At 33.8% G+C, this 22,747-nt stretch overlaps 1 protein-coding gene and 1 long non-coding RNA gene across 3 annotated transcripts in view; one reads left to right on the top strand and one right to left on the bottom strand.

Annotated features, from left to right (window-relative positions):
* The window catches only part of LOC107934943 (mechanosensitive ion channel protein 10), a 76,098-nt gene that overhangs the window by 38,084 nt on the left and 15,267 nt on the right, over positions 1 to 22,747 (bottom strand). The window lies entirely within an intron of this gene.
* On the top strand, positions 14,928 to 15,764 carry LOC121222595 (uncharacterized). Its single transcript, XR_005919946.1, has 2 exons — positions 14,928 to 15,464; positions 15,575 to 15,764. It is a non-coding gene; the product is annotated as an uncharacterized lncRNA (long non-coding RNA).

Below are 22,747 nucleotides of genomic sequence, written 5' to 3'. Positions count from 1 at the left end.
CAAATAGAATTTATGGGTGTTAAACATTTTGGTCCAGAAAGTAAAATCATTGTAACATCTAGAGATAGACAGGTGCTTAAAAATGGAAGAGCTAACCACATATATGAGGTGAAGAAGTTGAATGAGAATGATTCTCTTCAACTTTTTTCTACACTTGCATTTAACTTGTTGAATCCCGCGGCTGATTTTCAAGATCTATCATGCAAGTTTGTAGGATATGCCCAAGGTAATCCACTTGCTCTTAAAGTTTTGGGTTCTAAACTATATACAAAGTCTAGAAAAGAGTGGGAGAGCGAAGTGGATAGTCTAAAGCAATATGCCGAGCCAAAAATGTCACATATTTTGAAGAGTAGCTTAGATGGGTTGCGTGAGCTAGAAAAGAATATATTTCTTGACATAGCATGCTTCTTTAAAGGAGAAAAAATGGATACTGTAGAAAAAATACTAAGTAATTATTATATGGGTGCAATGAGTGGAATAAGAAACTTAGTCGACAAGTGCTTACTTGATAGCATAGATTGTTATTCTATGCATGACATGCTTGAAGAGATTGGCAAGGACATTGTTCGCCAAGAATGTAAAGAAGACCCGGGAAAGCGTAGCAGGTTATGGTTTCCTGAAGAAGTAGATCAAGTGCTCAGATATAATAAAGTAAGCGCTAATTGTATTTACAGTGTTTTCTATTATTTTATATATTCGTGTTATTTTAATTAAAATTTATTTGTGATATCATGTAAATATATAAATTCAGTTAATTATATGTTTTCATGTGTTAAAAGTTTAATTGTTTATATTTATATTGTATCAAATGTTAATCATTTTAATTATTATTTCAAAAAAAAATATCAAGGGTTTACTGGGCTAGTACTTATTTAATGCATTGCTTTTAAAAGAAAGCAAAATGTATCTTTACATACTGATACTTGATAAAATGTTTTTTCATTATTAGGGGACCGTATCAATTGAAGGAATAAAATTAGACATGTTTCAAATGGATGAGCTGCAGTTATGTCCATCTGTTTTTGAGAGCATGCTTAATCTTAAATATATTTGCTTCTATGATTCAAAGATTGAGAAGGGCTATCGAAATCCGAAGTTTCTTGTAGACCAAGTTGATAGTATATCTCTTCCTAATAAGCTAAGGTATCTTTGTTGGGATTATTTTCCCCTTAAAACTTTATCAAGTTTTAATCCAAAGAATCTTGTCATGTTGATATTACGAAGTGGCAATATGGAACAGCTTTGGAATGAAAATGATCATATGGTATGTGCTTTCATACTTTCTCCATCTAAGAATCTTTTTAAGGAAAAAAAGGATTTATAATTTGATGTATCAAATGATCATATGAGGACATCTTATTTAAAGTTTTTTAAAAAATAAATATAAAAGATTTTATTTTATTTAAATAAGTGACATCACTTGATCTATTAATTGTGGGTGAATTTTCAAGCCCAGTACATCGGGTATAAGTTTTTATTTTTCTTAGTATCATAATTATTTATTTCCTTTCCATTTTTTATTGCCTAAAGTAAGTAGATGACATTTAATTTTTTTCTTGTACAGAATCTTGTTAATTTAAGGGAAATTGACGTCTCAAATTGCAAAAAATTAAGGAAGATACCTAATCTTTCAAGAGCCACTAACCTTGAACTCCTTGATTGCTCTTACTGTGAAAGTTTGGTTGAACTTCCCAGCCTTAATCATTTGGCATCTCGTGATGAGGATAAGCTTCGCGTTGAGGGATGTTATAGTCTCAAGAAGTTTCCTCAGGTCCCAAGTCACTTTTGTTATTTAGATTTACGAGAAACTGAAATAGAAGAAGTACCTGATGCAATTAAGTATCTCCACAAACTTGAAAGATTGTTGTTGAGCAAATCAAAGGTAGAAAAAGTATCGATCAATATTTCAAAGTTGGAACTCCTTAGTGAATTGAATCTTAGTGAATGCCCAATGGTCGAATTTCCAAAAATCCCGAGGAGCTTAACATGGTTAGACTTATCTGGAACTGGAATTGAAGAAGCTGCCTTGTCGTTAGACTCTTTAAGTAATCTTCAATACTTAAATATGAGCGGCTCAAGTATTCAAAAGCTAATGTGTAATATCACCCTGTTCGGTTCCAGAGAGTTTCCAACTGTCGATTTTCCCACGCCAAGCTTGAGGTCTAAAATCCTTAACCATATGAGGATGGATCGTTGCGAGAGCCTCAAATTAGTCTCAGAGCTTCCACCATATATGCAAAACTTGAATGTACAATACTGCACATCATTAGAAAAAGTTTCCTTTGCAGATCAAAATTTATATCAGTTTGATTCGTTAGGTGATGATTTGTTTGGCATGCTATTCTGTAATTGCATCAACTTGAATCCAGAGTCAATTGATAACATTGAGGAAAATGCCATGCTCAAAATTGGATCCCTAGCTAAGAAATGGGCAGCAAGATATGATTGGAAATACCAGCGAGAAGACTTTCCAAGATTGATTTGTTGTTTCCCAGGAAACAAAATTTCTGCAGATAAGTTCAAGTATCAGAGAATGAATTCTTCCTTGAGTTTGAAGATAGCCCCAAATAGGGGTAGTGGGAGCAGATTTTTGGTTTTCGCTATCTGCCTTGTGGCTGATCTCACTCACTGCCATCGTTTTAAATATCTTAATTGTATTTGTGAGTACCACCTTACAGCCGCCGGTGGTGGTGATTCTAAAAGCTACATAAGTAAGATATCTTTCTTCGATTGTTCTGAGCCAAATAAGTACAACGGTGATCACGTGTTTATTCTATCTAGCAACGACATGGTTGAAGAAGACAAGAATTATGAGGAGGCATCATTTAAATTCTACATCATCGACAATGATGATGAAATTAATGAAGAAGAAGACTATAACAAGGTGGAAAGATGTGGTGTTCATGTATTTTACGTGGATGCTACTGAAAGGAGAGTTGCTGGGAACAAAAGAAGCTTTAGCCATGATGGTGAAGAAGGGGATGGAGGACTTAAAAGATTGAAATAGTTTGTATTTCTTTCCATCTTTGGCTCTGCTTTTGAGGAGTTTTAACTTCTCAATTATGTCATCCAAATGCATAGGTAGGGGTTTCATTTTCATCTCATTTTTTCATATTATCATAAAATTTTCAGTTTTTTCGTTTCATTTTTCATATTTCCATAGTTTTGTTTTCCACAATTGTTAATAGTAAATTTTCAACTTATAAATTAGTGACAGAAAATGAAGTGCTTTAATTAATTAAAACCAACCAGAATGAATCTAACTTGCTCTGCTTTATAAATTACTTGTCTTTTAGAAGGTGCTTTGCCATACTAAATCCTTGTAGTTCCACTTTGTAAATGTTAAAAGCATAATTTGTGAACATAAAATTGGAAATATGTTCAATAGTTTGTGATAGTTGCTTATTATTATTTTTTCTCATCTTCATTCCCCCGTTATGTCTGTGTTGTTTTGTAGATATAGCATATATTGTCCAAGAACGAAATTCTCCATATATATTAATTAATTTGGAGGAAAATTGAACGGAAACTAGAGATTTCAACACAGTAGCAAAATGATTCTGCTTTGGAGTTGTTAAAATATCCATAGAGGATTTTGGTGGGTACCAAAACTCAGATATTAAAATTCATACTTAATTCTTATTGACAGTTGACTTGTTATTGGTTGGTTTTTTTAATTCATCGGGCCAAATGTGGACTCGATTCAGCTTCATTGTTTAGTTTCCAGCATTGGTGTCATCTGGTATCTCAATACTTGCTGCATTTTCTTTCATTAGAAAGATGGGTTATTTGTGAGACAGGTTTTTCTTATATCCTTTGCTTTTGTGTTGATGTAAGACGAGGGAATGACAGATCTTTGAGAATGCCACTGCTGAATTGGAGCTTTAGCCATACAAGGAGGAACACCTGAGCTGTAAGAGCTTCAATTTGCTTTACTGAATGCTTGCTTTATACAAGTGTTTGAACTGATATTTGGTGAAAATGCAAGTTGTCAACAGATTTGTCTACACAAATGCAAAGTAATCTTTTGAGGCCCTTTTTAGGTTCTGGCAATTCAGTCTTGGTGGAGAAGTAAGTTACCTTTGACTTTGACTTATTATTATGATTTTAGGTTCATATGATGATTTTCAGCATCCTTAAATATTTTTTCCCATATTTATCAATGGGATTATATAAATCCAGAATTTGCAACAGATCTCAAAACTTGTGAGATGAACACATGGAGCTGGAGGCAACCTTTGACAGTTTTCATTCTCAGACTAGATTGAGTTAGTTTCATGGTAGAGGCATTGGAGTTGATATTTCCTTATCTTGGATTTTGATTATCATATCTGTTAGGGCTGAAATTTCTTTGTATGTTACTGCCTCTCATGTTGTTTGAGCATTGCAGTGAAGAGACATTAAGATTCATACTTGAATTCTTTTTGGCAGTTGACTTGTTATTGGTTGGTTTTGATTCATAGGATCTGTGGTGGACATCATTTAGCTTAATTTTGTTTGGGTAATCGATTTATTCGAATTATTTGGATTCTTTGAATTCGAAAACTCCTCGAATTGAACTCGAAATTTGAAAGAAAATCAAGTTGAGTCAATTAATTTGATTAACTCAATTAACTCAATTCGAATAATTTGAAATTCGATTTTTTTTTCTATTTTTTCAAATTGTTGCGCGGTAGCGTGTAAAAGAGTAAAATTATTGTACTAAAAAATCACACTAAGTTCAATTCCCAGGAAAGGGAGGTGGATCACGAAGATCGCTTAAGTACCAGGTCTTTCCTAGCCAGAATATCCCTCTATCGTAATTTAATAGCACAATAAATCACTACAATCACACTTGCAAAATATGCAGAATAAACAATAAAGAACACTAGAATTTTAACGAGGTTCAGCAAATTTTGCCTACGTCTTCGGGCACTACCAAATATATTTCACTCCAAAATACAAGTGAAATTTTACAAATAAGGAGAGAGAATAATGCCTTAAGTAGAGAATGGCATTTGTGGGATGGTGAAAATGAGAAATAGCTAGGCCTAATTATAGTTGAAGCTCAAGGATCAACTTGCAAAGTCCCTATACAATTAGGGATCAAAATTGCAATTATTCCAAGCCAAATTTCAACTCAAAAATCTATGCCTTAAATGCTTAGATTTTCGGTGCCAACTTTCTGACACCATTCATCTTTGAAAAAATCAAAGATTGCATGCTTGCCAATAATCTCCACCTTGAAGATTTGATTAGGATAATCTTATCTTCACACAATTCTTTCTGCCTTTGACAACAATACTTGATAGTGCCTTCTTCAACTGTTAGACTTCCAGAATATTGATCAAGTTCAAACAATGTTCGAACTTGATTGTTGTTACCACCTTGGTCATCATATCTGCGGGATTATCTGCAGTCTTGATCTTCTGAAGACGAATTTTCCCCTCATCAATAATTTCCCGCACAAAATGGAATCGTACGTCGATATGCTTTGTACGTGCATGATAGACTTGATTCTTTGCTAAATGAATAGCACTTTGACTATCACAATACACGTCAATATGCTCCTGAACCAATCCCAAGGTTTTAACCATACCTTGTAACCAAATAGCTTCCTTTACAGCCTCTGTTACAGCCATGTATTCGGCTTCTGTGGTTGACAACGCAACTGTAGACTGTAGTGTAGACTTCCAACTTATTGGTCCTCCAGCAAGTGTAAACACATAACCGGTGGTTGATCTTCGTTTGTCCAAATCACCGGCATAGTCAGAATCAACGTACCCAATAACACCTTTACCAAGTGTAGTATCCTGCTTGAACAGTAATCCAACATCCACGGTCTTCAGAATATATCGTAGAATCCATTTCACAGCTTGCCAATGTCCTTTTTCCAGGATTATGCATATATCTGCTCACTATACTAACTGCTTGTGAAATGTCGGGTCTTGTACACACCATTGCATACATCAAGCTACCCACTGCATTAGAATACGGAACTTGTAACATGTATTCTTGTTCCGTATTCGTCGAAGGAGATAGTTGTGCAGAAAGCTTGAAATGAGAAGCCAATGGGGTTCTTACTGGTTTGGTCTGCTCATTCATGCCAAACTGCTGTAGTACTTTCTTCAAATACTGCTTCTGAGACAAGCTAACTCTGCCTTGAGCTCTATCTCTCCATATTTCCATGCCAAGAATCTTCTTAGCTTCACCTAGATCTTTCATCTCAAATTCAAGATTGAGTTGAGTCTTCAATTTCTCTATCTCAACTTTGCTCTTAGATGCTATCAGCATATCATCAACATATAAGAGCAAGTATATGAAAGTTCCTACTTGTAGCTTCTGAAAATACACGCAATGATCAAATTTACTTCTTGTGTACCTTTGCCCTTTCATGAACTGATCAAATCGCTTGTACCACTGTCTCGGAGATTGTTTCAATCCATAAAACGACTTCGTCAGTTTGCAAACCCAATTTTCTTTACCAGCAACCTTGAATCCATCAGGTTGAGTCATATAGATTTCCTCTTCCAAATCACCGTGTAAAAAAGCCGTCTTCACATCAAGCTGAGCTAGTTCAAGGTCATATTGCGCAACCAAGGCTAGCAAAATCCGAATAGACGAATGCTTCACAACTGGAGAAAACACTTCATTGTAGTCTATTCCTTCTTTCTGAGCGTAACCCTTTGCTACCAATCTAGCCTTGTATCGAATTTCATTTTTACCAGGAAATCCTTCCTTCTTTGCATATACCCATTTACATCCAATTGCCTTCTTTCCCTTGGGCAGTGTCACCAACTCCCAAGTCCTATTTTTATGAAGAGACTGCATTTCTTCATTCATAGCTTGCTTCCACTTTACACTATCAGGGTTACTTATTGCTTCTGTGTAAGTAGAAGGAACATCATCATCTACAATTGGAAGTGCATAGGCCACTATATTATCAAAGCGAGCAGGCTTACGAATCTCTCTTCTTGGCCTCCTATATGCAATTGAATCTTGTTGCTGTAGAAGTTCTTGAGTCGAAACTTCTTCATCATTTGTTTCTTCAATATTAGCTGGATCATCATTAACCTTTTCAAGCTCCACCTGCTGCAAAGTACTACTGGTTTTGTCATCCTTTTGTGAATCTTTGTTCTTCATCATGGTTGATTCATCAAAAGTCACATCTCTACTGAAAACAATCTTCCTTGTATCAGGACACCAGAGACGGTATCCTTTTACTCCACCAGTTATACCCATGAATAATGCTTTCTTTGCTCTTGGGTCTAACTTAGATTCTTTTACATGATAATATGCAGTGGAACCAAAAACATGTAAAGAATCATAATCAGTAGCAGGTTTACCAGTCCACATCTCCATAGGAGTTTTTCCCTTTATTGCAGCTGATGGCAACCGGTTGATTAGATGGCACGCATATGTAACTGCCTCAGCCCAAAATTCCTTGCCCAATCCAGCATTGGACAACATACATCGAACTTTCTCCAGTATAGTCCGATTCATACGTTCTGCCACCCCATTCTGCTGTGGTGTATCCCGGACAGTGAAGTGTCGCACAATGCCCTCATCTTGACATACTTGTAGAAATGGATCATTTTTGTACTCAGTACCATTATCTGATCGAAGTCGTTTGACCTTTCGACTAGTCTGAGTCTCCACCATCTTCTTCCACTTCAGAAATGCATCCAAAACTTCACTTTTTCTTTTCATTAGATACACCCATACTTTTCTTGAATAATCATCAACAAAAGTAACAAAATAGTGCATACCTCCCAAAGAAGCCACTTTGGTAGGTCCCTACACGTCACTGTGAACGTAGTCCAGAATTCCTTCCGTATTGTGAATTGCTGAACCAAATTTTACCCTCGTCTGCTTGCCCAGAACACAATGTTCACAGAATTCCAATTTGCAAGAATTTGCACCTTTCAACAAGCCTTGCTTCGCCAAAGTCTGCAAAGCTTTTTCACCAGCATGTCCCAATCGCCTATGCCATAAACTGGTAGCCTCTGAATCTGCATCTTTTGCAGAAGCTGTTGATTTTGATCCAATAACTGTACTTCCATTTAAATAGTACAAATTATTTCTTCTAGTGCCTTTCATCACCGTCAATACCCCAGCTACTACCTTTAGTAATCCATCTCTCAAAGTGACTGTGAGCCCTTTAGATTCTAGGGCCCCTAATGAGATGAGATTTTTCTTCAAGCTAGGTACATAGCGAACATCTGTCAAGACTTGGATTGAGCCGTCGTGATTCTTTAATTTGATTGTACCTACTCCCATTGTCTTACAGGCACTGTCATTGCCCATAAAAACAACTCCACCTTCTAGTTCTTCAAGACTAGAAAACCAGTCCTTATTAGGACACATATGGTAAGTACATCCCGAATCCAATATCCACTCATCTGTATGACATGTCATTGCCATGCCAACCAAGCTAAAGTCTGACTCCTTATCATGCTCCGCTACACATGCATTAGAAATAGCCTTGCCCTTTTGTAACTTAGGACAATTCTTTTTCCAATGCCCTTTCTCACGACAAAAAGCACATTCATCTTTGGCGGGTCTCCCTTTGGACTTGCCCCTTCTACCAGGTTTGTTGCTGTGTGAACGACCTCTTACTGTTAAGACTTCTGCAGTTGTATCTCTGTGATCTCTTTTATCTTTCTTTCGAGTCTCAAATCTGTACAACGCACTGCAGACTGCATCAAATGTGATCGTATCCTTCCCATGAAGCAATGTGGTGGTAAGATGATCATATTCATCGGGAAGAGAATTCAACAACAATAATGCCTTGTCTTATCTTCAAACTTCTCATCCAAATTTAGCAAGTCTGCTAAAATTTTATTGAATGAGTTCACATGGTCATTCATCGACATACCGAGTGCATACGTGAATCGAAAAAGTTTCTTTTTCATATAAAGCCTATTTTCAAGACTTTTCGTTAGAAACTTTTCTTCCAATGTATCCCATAACTTCTTTGCTGATGTCTCCCTCATGACAGAGTACTTCTGCTCTTTGGCCAGACATAAGCGGATTGTACCACACGCCTGTCTATTGATCTTGGCCCACTCCTTGTCATCCATCTTGTCAGGTTTTTCTTCAAGAGCTATATCCAACTCTTGCTGACATAAGACATCCAGGATCTCACATTGCCACATACCAAAATTATTGGTACCATCAAATTTCTCTACTTCAAAATTTGCATTGGTCACGGTAGTCTTTGTTGATGACGATGCCTCTGCCATTCTTCTCCTCGATCCCAACTACTGTTTATGTGAACAGTACCGTCTACGTGAATAGTGCCGTGGATGAACAATACCGTATACGTAAATAGTATCGTAAACGGTCGTATTCCCCAAGTACGAATCTAGCTCAGATACCAATTGTTGCGCGGAAGCGTGTAAAAGAGTAAAATTATGGTACTAAAAAATCACACTAAGTTCAATTCCCAGGTCTTTCCTAGCCAGAATATCCCTCTATCGTAATTTAATAGCACAATAAATCACTACAATCACACTTACAAAATATGCAAAATAAACAATAAAGAACACTAGAATTTTAACAAGGTTCAGCAAATTTTGCCTACGTCCTCGGGCACTACCAAATATATTTCACTCCAAAATACAAGTGAAATTTTACAAATAAGGAGAGAGAATAATGCCTTAAGTAGAGAATGGCATTTGTGGGATGGTGAAAATGAGAAATAGCTAGGCCTATTTATAGTTGAAGCTCAAGGATCAACTTGCAAAGTCCCTATACAATTAGGGACCAAAATTGCAATTATTCCAAGCCAAATTTCAACTCAAAAATCTATGCCTTAAATGCTTAGATTTTCGGTGCCAACTTTCTGACACCATTCATCTTTGAAAAAATCAAAGATTGCATGCTTGCCAATACAAATAGAATTGAATTTTGCTCATTCCTACTTGCTAATCAGTTTAGGTGAATCCATGTTTAATTAGAAAACCGATTGGATTCTATGTTTAAAATAAATGTAAGCAAGCATATTTGTTGGTAAAAGATCTATTCAATCTATCTCAAGGTTGATATTTAGTAAATTGATCTCCCTTTAAAAAATTAGAACAATTTAAATTCCATCAATTTCGAAAGTGAGCAATTAAAGTAAATTAAGCACAACATTAATGTTGTCCATCAAACTTACATAATTTTGATTAGTATAATAACAAATTTACCCCTCAAATTTTACAATTTTGTCTTGATTTAACAAATTTAGCGCACAACATTTGTGTAAATGTTGATACTAAATTTATTAATTTTTTAGAACCAAGACCAAATTGACAAAAAAATGGAAACATTGAAGGCTAAATTTATTGTTATACCAATCAAAATTATGTACAATTGACGAAAGGCGTTAACATCACGATTAGTTGTCCTTAGTTACTCACCTTTAAAATTAACCATGATTCAATTGCTTTGATTTTCTTTTTTGAGAGTGACCAATTTATTCGATTCCAAAATTGAAAGAAACTAAAGAGGTCTTTTTAACCAAACTCACCTTACCTGTGCTCAAAATAAAGGATTAAATAGGAAACCCCCAAAGCAGAAAGAAAATCTATCATTATTTTACCTAGGAAAATAGAAACACAACACCCTTCATTCCCAAAACTTTTCATTTAGGGGGAAAAAGTGAAAATTATAAAGTTGTGGGAAATTTAAGTTCAATTCACTTAAAATTGTCTGAAAGTGCTTCTTCTTAAAGAAAATTATATGAAATTTCAGTTCAATTGACCCAAATCACAAAGTGTGTAGAAGTCAATATTTTTGTTAGGACCCAAAAAGAAATTCAAAGAATGGAATTTTATTTACTTAACAATTTTGTCCCAATGGAAGACCTTGACTTGGAAATTAACACCCCCCAACATCATTGGAACAATTTTTCTTGTTGATAATAATCTTTAAGACAAAAATAGCATCACATACATACACAAGAGCTGAGTTACTTGATTACAAATCAAAGTTTCATATATTAAAATAAATTTTAATTATAAAAAGCCATTTTGATTAAAAAAAAATTCAAACTTCAAAAAAAAAAAAGGTATGCGTTAGTTTAAAGTGTTTCCTAATATAATTAACTTTTTTATGACTGATTTAATGGAATGTACATAAATTTCTTTGTGTTAATTCATGATAAATATTTTTTTTATCAGGGGACTGATCTAATTAAAGGAATAAAGGTAGACATGACTGAAGTTGATAGTCTACAGTTTTGTGCTACTGCTATTGAGAAGATGCATAAGCTTAGATATATCAACATCAGCTTTCCTAAGAAAATGTTATGGCTTAAGAAGCTATATGCAAATCAAGTTGAGAGTATATCTCTTCCTGATGAGTTAAGGTTTCTCTGTTGGGATGTTTACCCTTTCAAATCTTTATCTAGTTTTAATCCAAAAAATCTTGTCATGTTGAAACTATTACATGGCAACATGGAACAACTTTGGAGTGAAGATGACAATATGGTATATACTTTCATACTTTCTTCATTTAAGAAGTTTTTTTAAGGAGAAAGAGGATTTATAATTTGATGTGTCAAATAATATATCATATGATATTTATTTAAAGTTTTTAAAATATAAATATGAAACATTTTATTTTATTTGAATAAGTGAAATCATTTTATTTAATTTTTTTAAATATATATATATATATTTTCTAAAAGAAGCAATTTCATCTATTAATGGTGGGTGAATTAATACACCCAATATAAATTTTTATTTTGATAATCTTAATATAAGTAGATGATGCTCTAAAGTAATGAAACTACTTTCGTTCTCATCCTGTGCAGGATCTTGTCAATTATTTATTTTCTTTTTATTTCTTACTGCCTAAAGTAAGTAGATGATACTTGACAATGATATATAATTATTTTTATATATTTTTCTTTTGCACAGAATCTTACTAATCTAAGGGAAATTGACGTTTCATATTGCAAGAATTTAAGGAAGATGGATAATCTTTCAGGTGCCATCAACCTTGAACTCCTTCGTTGCATTGGCTGTGAAAGTCTGGTTGAACTTTGGAATGAAGATGATCATATAGTATGTGTACTTTCATACTTATTTCATTTAAGATTTTTTTTAATTTAATGTATCAAATAATCATATGATATGTTGACATCTTAATTAAAGTTTTTAAAAAAGAAATATGAAAGATTTTATTTTATTTTATATAAATTAGTGGCATCATTTGATCTATTAATTGTGTGTTAATTTTCACACCCAATACATCAAATATGAATTTTTATTTTTCTTAGTATTATAATTATTTATTTCCTTTTTCATTTTTTACTACTTAAAGTAAGTAGTTGATGCTTCAAAGCAATACAAATGTTGTTTCCATACAAGAGCTTGTTAATTTAAGGGAAATTTATATTTCAGAATGCAAAAATATAAGGAAGATATGTAATCTTTCAAGAGCCATCAACCTTGAATTCCTTGATTGCTCTTACTGTCAAAGTTTGGTTGAACTTTGGCATGAAGATGATCGTATGGTATGCATTTTTATACTCTTTTTTTTTTTTGAAAAAAATAATTTATAATTTGATGTATCAAATATTCATATGATAATATTTTATTTAAAGGTTTTTAAAAATATATATAAAAGAATTTATTTTATTTAGATAAGTGATATCGTTTGATTTATTAGCTGTGGGTGGATTTTCACCCTTGATACATCAAATATAAATTTTTATTTTTTATCGTATTATAATTATTTATTTCCTTTACATATTTTACGGTCTAAAGTAAGTGGTTGATGCTTAAAAGTAAAACAATTATTTTTTCTGTACAGGACCTTGTTCATTTAAGGAAAATTTACTTTGATGGGTGCGTGAATTTAAGGAAGATATCTAATCTTTCAAGAGCAATCAACCTTGAATTCCTTGGTTGCTCTAACTGTAAAAGTTTGGTTGAACTTCCTTGCCTCAATCATTTGGCATCTCTTCATCAATATAGTCTTCGTCTTAACGGATGTTATAGTCTCAAGAAGTTTCCTAATGTCCCACGTCCCTTTTGTTCTTTAGATTTATCAGAAACCAAAGTAGAAGAAGTGTCTGATTCAATTAAGGATCTCCACAAACTTGAAACTTTGTGGTTAGGGAAGTCAAAGGTGAAAAAAGTATCGATCAATATTTTAAAGTTGGAATTCCTTCGTAAATTGGATCTTAGTGGTTGCCCAATTGAAGAAGTGTTGTTGCCTTTCGACCCCCTATGTAATCTTCAGCACTTAAAAATGAGTGGCTCAGCGGTCAAAAATGTATCGATCAAGTTGGAATCCCTTCGCAAACTGAATCTTAGTGGATGCCCAATGGTCAAATTTCCAGAAATCCCAGGAAGCTTAATAAAATTAAACTTATCTGGCACTCAAATTGAAGAAGTGTCGTTGCCTTTCGACTCTCTATGTAATCTTCAGCACTTAAATATGAGTGGCTCAGCGGTCAAAAATGTATCGATCAAGTTGGAATCTCTTCATTATCTGGATCTTAGTGGTTGCCCAAAGGTCGAATTACTCTCAGAGCTTCCACCATATCTGGAAGTCTTGAGTGTAAATGACTGCACATCATTAGAAAAAGTATCCTTCGCAGATCAAAATTTAAATCAGTTTGATTCTTTAGATGATGAGTTTTGCATAAATCATAACTTTTTGATGCGATTCCGTAATTGCTTCAACTTGAATCAAGACTCAACTAATAACATTGAGGCAAATACCATGCTCAAAATTGGATCCCTAGCTAAGAAATGGGCAGCGAGATATGATTGGCAATACAACCCTGACAGAGCTCCAAGTTTGATTTGTTGTTTCCCAGGAAACAAAATTTCAGCAAATATGTTCAAGTGTCAGAGCATGAATTCTTCCTTAAGTTTGAAGATAGCCCCAAATGGGGGTAGTGGGAGCAGATTTTTGGTTTTTGCTATCTGCCTTGTGGTTGATCTCACTCACTGCCTTGAATTTCAATTACGTGAATGTATTTGTGAGTACCAACTTACAACCACCGTTGGCGGCAATGGTGGAGGTGGTTGTGAAAATTTCAGAAGTGAGATCTCTTTCCGCAGTTTTTATGAGCCAGTTTAGTACATGGATTATCACGTGTTTATTCTATCTAGCATCGACATGGTTATAGAAGACAAGAATTATGAGGAGGCAACATTTGAATTCTACATCAAAAATTTCCATTTCGATGAAGACAATGATGGAGGAGAAAAGTATATCAAGGTGGAGAGATGTGGTGTTCATGTATTTTACGTGGATGCTACTGAAAAGAGAGTTGCTGGGAACAAAAGAAGCTTTAGCCATGATGGTGAAGAAGGGGATGGAGGACTTAAAAGATTGAAATAGTTTGTATTTCTTTCCATCTTTGGCTCTGCTTTTGAGGACTTTCAACTTCTCAATTATGTCATCCAAATGCATGGGTAAGGGTTTCATTTCATCTCAGTTTTTCATATTATCATACATTTTCAGTTTTTTCATTTCATTTTTCATATTGCCATACTTTTGTCTTCCACAATTGTTAATAGTAAATTTTGAACTTATAAATTAATAACAGCAAATGAAGTGCTTTAATTAATTAAAACCGACCAGGATGAATCTAACTTGCTCTGCTTTATAAATTACTTGTCTTTCAGAAGGTGCTTTACCATACTGAAACCTTGTAGTTCTACATTGTAAATGTTAAAAACATAATTTATGAACATAAAAATTGGAAATTTGTTCAACAGCTTGTGATTTTTGCTTATTATTTTTTTTTTCTCATCTTCATCCCCTGTTGTGTCTGTGTTCTTAAAATTCAGATATTAAGATTCATACTTAATTCTTATTGACAGTTGACTTGTTATTGGTTGGTTTTTTTTTAATTCATAGGACCAGTGGTGGACTCGATTCAGCTTCATTGTTTAGTTTCCAGCATTGGTGTCATCTGGTATCTCAAGACTTGCTGCATTTTCCTTCAATGACATCTAGATTCATTAGAAAGATTGGTTATTTGTGCCACTGCTGAATTGGAGCTTTAGCCATATAAGGAGGAGCACCTGAACTGTAAGAGCTTCAATTTGTTTTGCTGAATGCTTGTTTCATACAAGTGTTTTAACTGATATTTGGTGACAATGCAAGTTGTCAACAGATTTGTGAACACAACTTCAAAGTAATCTTTTGAGGCCCTTTCTGGGTTCTGGCAAATTCAGTCTTGGTGAAGAAGTTACCATCGACTTGGACTTAATTATCATGATTTTAGGTTCATATAATGATTTTCAGCATCCTCACCATTTTTTCCCATATTTATCAATGGGATTATATAAATCCAGAATTTGCAAGAGATCTCAAAACTTGTGGGATGAACACGTGGAGCTAGATGCAACCTTCGGCAGTTTTCATTCTCAAGCTAGATTGGGTTAGTTCCAGGGTAGAGCCATTGGAGTTGATAGCTTCTTACCTTGGATTTTGATTGTCGTATCAGTTTGGGCTGAAAGTTCTTTGTATGTTACTTCCTCTCATGTTGTTTGAGCATTGCAGTGAAGAGATATTAAGATTCATACTTGAATTCTTTTTGGCAATTGACTTGTTATTGGTTGGTTTTGATTCATAGGATCTGTGGTGGACATCATTCAGCTTAATTGTTTAGGTTCTACCATTGGTGCTTGTGCCATGGGCAGTAAGTAGAGATTTAATCATATTGTATCTCAAGACTATCTGCATTTTACTTCAATGATTCGTTCACCCATTGATTTATGCTTCATATTTCCTTAAAATGTTAGTAAATATATATGTTTTCAGTTCATGATTTCTGATTTATATTCATGTTAGATAAGGTAAACCTACCAACTGTTCCCTATATATAATCAATAGATGCTTGAGATTGGTTAATCTTCTAACATATGGTTTTATATTGATCACGGAGTAGGTGTTTTCTATTTGTTATGTTTTATTTTTTTGAATTTTATGACCGTGATCCGTAGTTTCCATAAAATTTTAATGAAAGTCAAGTCAGACATAGTGCTGCACATAATTCCTCCCATTCATTCTCAGTTATGGAATTCACAATCTGCCAGAAATCATACTCATAAGATTTCCCTAGCTTCCTTCCTGACCAATTTGCAAACATGTCCCTCGCACAATTCCTATGCTCCACCTTTGGCGATATGTAGAAATTACAATCTGAAGGCCTTAATTGTGTTTTAATGAACCAGTTAGATTGTTAGAAAAATATAGCTAATTATACTTAACAAAATAAAAAGACAAGACCAAGCCCAAATTAGTTAATTCCCTAACCTTTTGTTGGTCCCTGATAATTGTGAACTCATACCCATCCTCCAAGCCCAAATCAATTAATAAGAGACTAAGAAACTAGGCCCATGAATCAAAGTATTCCACTTCAACCACAACCCATGCCATAGGGAACATCTGGTTGTTTGCATCCCTTCCAACAATTGTGAGAAATTCACTCTTAAATGACCCTTTTAGGAAGCAACCATCTAATCCAATAAATGGCCTACACCTCACTTTCCAGCCTCTCTTTAGTGTATCAAAGCACAGATAAAACCTTCTAAAATAAGGAGGGGAATCTACTGTGAACAACCATTTTTATTGTGCTGCCTGACATCTTTGACCTTAACTCATGAGTATAGTCATATAACTGACCAAATTCCTCATAATTCCAGCCATTTTCTCCTTCACTACTTTCTTAGCTCTATAACAACACTGAATGTTCACATTTACATGCATCTATGAAGCACATCTTCTTTGAATTTTCCTTAGTGATCATTGATAATTGCTTCAAAATGTTGGGCAATCATAGCAGCAATCATCATTTTGTTCTCAAAACTAGCCAAACAATGATGCTTCTCCTGAAAAGTTTTTACTTGCAAGTATTTGGCAATAGGATTGTAGCTAGCCAAAATTCTCCATGGACAGTTAGGGGAAGTAATGCACCTCACAACAACCCTTTTCGATTCATTCTTAAGAAACTTTCGTTGTCTTCGACATTCTTTGGAATAGTTTTGAATTGCACTCTTAAACTATTTGCCATCTTTAAACAACATTCCCAAACTAAATTTTAACGGATTAGATCGATCATTGTATAAGAGAAACTTGCTTCTTCTTCTCTCACCGTCAACATGTTCTTCATCTTCATTGGACCCAACCAAGCTGCCATGTTCATCTAAGTCCCATACCTCAGTTTTAGTATTATTCCCATCCTCCTCTTTTCCACTAATTGCAACAGCAACATTGTCCACTTTATCTAATGCAAAATCAGCAGCATTTTCATCACCAACAGATGATCCATAACTACTATCATTAACCTCTCCAACAGTAGACTCTAAACTAATTTTTGGATTTGCTCCTTAAGATTATTTATCTTAATAAACATAGAAAAAGTTAACTATGCCCTTATCTTCACTTCTCTCTCAATTTTTTTTGTTCTTTATTTGTTTATTTTAGTTACCTTTTACAAGATATTATATCACTTTGATAATAATACGTTTTAATTTTAATTGAAATAGTTAATTGTCTTGTTTGAATTAACTAATGACAACATATAAATAAAGAGATTATTTTAAGTTAAAGGACTAAATCTCCAATTTGAGAATAGTAAAAGGACTCAAAATCAAAATTTGACCCTTTTCCAAATTGGCTAATTTCATGGATAGTGAAGTTTCAAAGAGGTTCACAGGGCCGGGTTATTTATATTTTTTGAATCATCCATTATAGTTTAATTCGGCTCGGTTTAGTTCACAGTTTCTTATATTAATTTTTTGTTTTGATTTTTAAGGTTTATTTTGATAAAATGAGTTTTGTTTTATGGCTTTTAAATATTATTTGATAAATTTCAAATTTATTTTCATAAATATTTCTAAAATACAATAATTTTTCAAAAAATTTTAAATTACTTTCACTATTTTAAATATAAAATATGTATTTTTATATCAAAAAAGTTAAAATTAATTATATATGAAATAAAAAATAAAATTCGATTCGATTTCAGATAATAACCAATTTTTTAGTAAAAAACAAACAAACAAATAAAAATTACATCAAACTAAATTGATCAAAAGCACCCTTAACTTTTATCTTGATTTAAAATATTTAAAACATCACGAGGGACTTTATTATAAAACTGTAAACTTATCCTCTCAACTAAGCTCAATTAATCGCGATTTTTAAATTTGTATTTTAAATCGTTGAAATAAGAATCATTTTGGGTTTGATGGGCCCACCCACCATCAAAACACTCCCACTTTTGCGGTAAAAGATAAAAAGGAGAATTGATTATCTCCGGTGGTGTTGACTAAGATAATTGGCTAAGCTCAAGTCTAAGGAAAACGCCTTCAATCTCTTTCCCATTTAATGAAAGGATACCAAAGATTATGCATATTTTACACTTTTTCTTCTTTCAATAATCCCACAACCCAACCAAATTTTCTCTCGTTTGCTTCAATACTCTTCCATGGCTTCTTCTTCTTCTTCATCTTCTACTCTAATGAAGTATCATGTTTTCCTTAGCAGAATACCCTTAAACTATATGATGTTGTAATAGCATAAGGACAAAAACTAAAATAATTAGGGGTGTGCATTCGGTTAACCGACCGGTTAACCGACCCGAAATAGCTATAACCGAATTAACCGACTTTCTAAAATTTTTAACCGTTAACCGAACCGAATTTTTTTAAAAAGAAATTAACCGAACCGAAATTCTTTCGGTTAATTAGATTAGTTAACCGAATTAACCAAAAATTGTATGGTATTTATTTTTGGTTAAAAACTAACCAAATTAACCGATTTAACCGAATTAACCAAATTACCCGAATTAACTGAATTAACCGAATTACCCGAATTGAATCACTACATAATTAAAAATATTACATAAGTCTTTGAACCACTACATAATTAAAAACATTACATAATTCTTGAAATTAATTCTTGAAATAGCACATAGTTTAAATGTAAGTCTTTAATATTCTCCATTTATATCCATTTCTTCTCTCCAAAAAATCTCCATTTGCATTAAACCTAAAAAAAAACATGTGTAATTGGGTAGATACTTAAGAGTTAGACTTTAGTTTTATTTTTATTGGGTTGGTAATTTGGTAGGCTTTTGTTTTAGTTTTATTAGGTTAGGTAATTGGGTAGACTTTTGTTTTAGTTTTATTGGGTTAGGTTGGTAATTGGGTTGGGTTGAATAATTTTATTTATTAATTTTTTCGGTTAACCGAAAAAATTCGGTTAACCGACCGGTTTCGAACCGAATTAACCGTTAACAAAAAAATCATAAAAAAATTAACCGACTCCCGACCGTAAAAATTTGGTTAACCGACCGATTAACCGAATTTGGTCGGTTAACCGAATTTTTTCGGTTTTACCCGAATTATGCACACCCCTAAAAATAACTAGAATAACCTTAGCAGAATTTTTTTTAGGTAGATAATTATTGTTATTGTTATTAAATTTTAATAAGATTATTAATATAAATAATAAATAATTTAATCATATGTTATAAAAAAGTTGACGAATATTGGGTTTGAAAGTGCTTCTGAAGAATTGGTTGGAATAGAATATCAGAAAAGGACGATTTTGAAGCTGATTAAGCAAAAAGACTGTCGTGTAATAGGACTTTGGGGAATGGGTGGTCAAGGCGAAACAACCCTTGCTGAGGCTGTATATAAAAAACTCTCTTCAGAGTTTGAAACTCATTGCTTTCTTCAAAAAGATAATGTGGCGTGCAAGTAACACCAGTGTTGACTAAAGGATAGTTGGCTAAGCTCAAATCGTCGCCTGTGCTTTTGCCTAGGCCTTCAATCTCTTTCCCATTTACACTTTTTCTTCTTACAATAATACCACAACCCAAGCAAAACTCACTTGCTATATTTGTTCTCTCTTTTGCTTCAAGCACACTATCAATACTCTTTCATGGGTTCTTCTTCTTCATCTTCTACTCTAATGAAGTATCATGTTTTCTTGAGCTTCAGAAGTGAAGACACGCGCCTTAATTTCACCACTCACTTACTTCAAGCTTTGAAAGACGAGGGACTTGATGTTTTCTTCGATGAAGAAAAACTGGAAAGGGGGGACCAGCTTTCACAAGCACTTTCTCGAGCAATTGCAGTCTCAAATATCTCAATCATCGTTTTGTCTGCAGACTATGCCTCTTCGAAATCATGCTTGGTTGAACTCTCTGACATCATGGACCGCTATAGCGTCGGACAACATATTGTTCGTCCCATCTTTTACCATGTTAACCCCTCTGATGTGGTGAAAATTGATGGAAGTTTTAAGAAATCCTTTGATGAGCATAAAACAAAGAGGTCAGTTGATGAAGTGAAACAATGGGAAACTGCTTTTGCTGAAGTTGGTAAATTACAAGCGTGGCATATAGATGGAAGCAGGTCGGATGGGTAACTATATTTGTCTCATCTCCTTATATTTGACTTATCTTCGTTTTGGATTTCATATATATACTTCTTCTATTATTTGCTAGACCTGAAACCCAGTACATCAAGGATATTGTTGCGTATGTTATGCAAAAGTTGATGAAGCATCAAGTTTTCTTAAGCTTAGGTGAAGACACACGCCTCAACTTCTCCAATCACCTAGTCAATGCTTTGGAAAAAGTAGGAATTAATGTCTTCCCCGATAACGAAACACTGAAAAAAGGAGAGAAACTTCCACCAACGTATTCTCGAACAATTTCGGCCTCAAATCTCTCAATCCTCGTTGTATCTAAAGCCTATGCTTCTTCAAAATCATGCTTAGGTGAACTTTCTGACATCATGGATCGCAAGCACAATCCCACTGACAAACATATTGTTCTTCCCGTCTTTTACCATGTTGATCCTTCCGATGTGCGAAATAGTGGTGGGCATTTTAAGACATCCTTCGAAGAGCATGAATCAGAGCAACCAGCTGATAGAGTACAACAATGGAAAACTGCTTTTGCAGAGGTTGGTAAATTAAAAGGGTGGTATATAGAAGGAGGCAAATTTGACAGGTAACTATATTTTTCTCATCTTGTTATTTTCAACTAATCTTTATTTTAGATTTCATATTTACTTATTTACATTTCTTATTGTTTTCTAGACCTGAAACCGAGTACATTAAAGATGTTGTCGAATATGTTATAAAAAAGTTGACGAATATTGGGTTTGAAAGTGCTTCTGAAGAATTGGTTGGAATAGAATATCAGAAAAATGCGATTTTGAAGCTGATTAAGCAAAAAGAGTGTCGTGTAATAGGACTTTGGGGAATGGGTGGTCAAGGCAAAACAACCCTTGCTGAGGCTGTATATAAAAAATTCTCTTCAGAGTTTGAAAGTCATTGGTTTCTTCAAAATGTTAGAGAGGAAATAAAAAAACAAGGGAAGGAATCTTTACGAAATGAATTTCTTTCGAAATTATTGAACTCAAATGTTGATATAGGCACCCCCTCCATTGGATCCACTTTAACTCAAGAGAGACTCAACAAGAAGAAAGTACTTGTTGTCCTTGATGATGTTGATGACTCAGACCAAATAGATTATATGGGTGTTAAACATTTTGGTTATGGAAGTAAAACCATTATAACATCAAGAGATAGACAAGTGCTTGAGAGTGGAGGAGCTGACACAATACATGAGGTGAAAGGGTTAAATAAGAACGATTCTCTTCAACTTTTTTCTACCTTTGCGTTTAAGCAGTTGAATCCCGCAGTTGGTTTTCAAGATCTATCCCGTAGGTTTGTAAAGTACAGTCAAGGCAATCCACTTGCTCTTAAAGTTTTGGGTTCTGATTTAAATAAAAGAAGTAAAAATTATTGGGAAAGTAAGGTGGAGAAGCTAAAGGACTGTCCCCCAGAAAAAAAAATTTTAGAGGTTTTGAAAAGTAGTTATGATGGGCTAGATTTAGTAGAGCAGAATATATTTCTTGACATTGCATGCTTCTTTAAAGGGGAACCCATGGAAAGAGCAAAACTTATTCTAAGTAGTTGTTATACGGGTGCAGAGTGTGGAATAAACAAATTGGTTGACAAATGCCTGATCAATGTCTCATCTTCTACTAATTTCTCTCTTGATCATTTTGATTATTCTACAATGTGGCCATGTAAATTATTACGAGATGCAATTTCTATGCATGATACGCTTGAAGAGATGGGAAAGGACATTGTTTGTCAAGAATCTAAAACCCTTGGTAAGTGCAGTAGACTATGGAATCCGAAACACGTGGAAGAAGTGCTCAAATATAATAAAGTAAGCACTAATTATATTTTTTAATATACTTTAATGAGATATTGTCATTTGGTTGAATGCCAGTATATAAACCTATACATTTGATATCATATCAAGTATTATCCCTTTTAATTAGTATTTAAAAATAAAATAATTATCATCATACTAGACACATAATGACTATGTCTTAGGTATAATGTAGAATCTGCTCAAGGTTTATGACTTAGTTAAATACTTAATGCATTGATTTGAAAAAATAAAAAGAAAAGAAAAGAAAACACTTTCTGTATGTAAAAGTGCTCAATTAGTCTACGTCTATCTTAATATAATTATTTTTTTATGAGTTATTTAATGGAATGTCTATAAATTTCTCCATGCTAATATTTGATAAATTGGTTTTTGTTATCAGGGAACTGATCGAATTCAAGGAATAAAGGTAGCCTTGTCACGTATGGGTAACCTAGTATTCCAACCTTCTGGTTTTGAAAGCATGATTAATCTTAGATGTATTTTCTTCTATTTTCCTCGGAGTTGGTTGAGGAAAGAGCATGAGGATTATAAGAA

This window comes from Gossypium hirsutum, chromosome D10 (genome assembly GCF_007990345.1).
Source record: "Gossypium hirsutum isolate 1008001.06 chromosome D10, Gossypium_hirsutum_v2.1, whole genome shotgun sequence".
Lineage (NCBI taxonomy): Eukaryota > Viridiplantae > Streptophyta > Magnoliopsida > Malvales > Malvaceae > Gossypium > Gossypium hirsutum.
The sequence above is the reverse complement of the archived record's forward strand: the minus strand, read 5'-3'. Positions and strand labels throughout refer to the sequence as shown.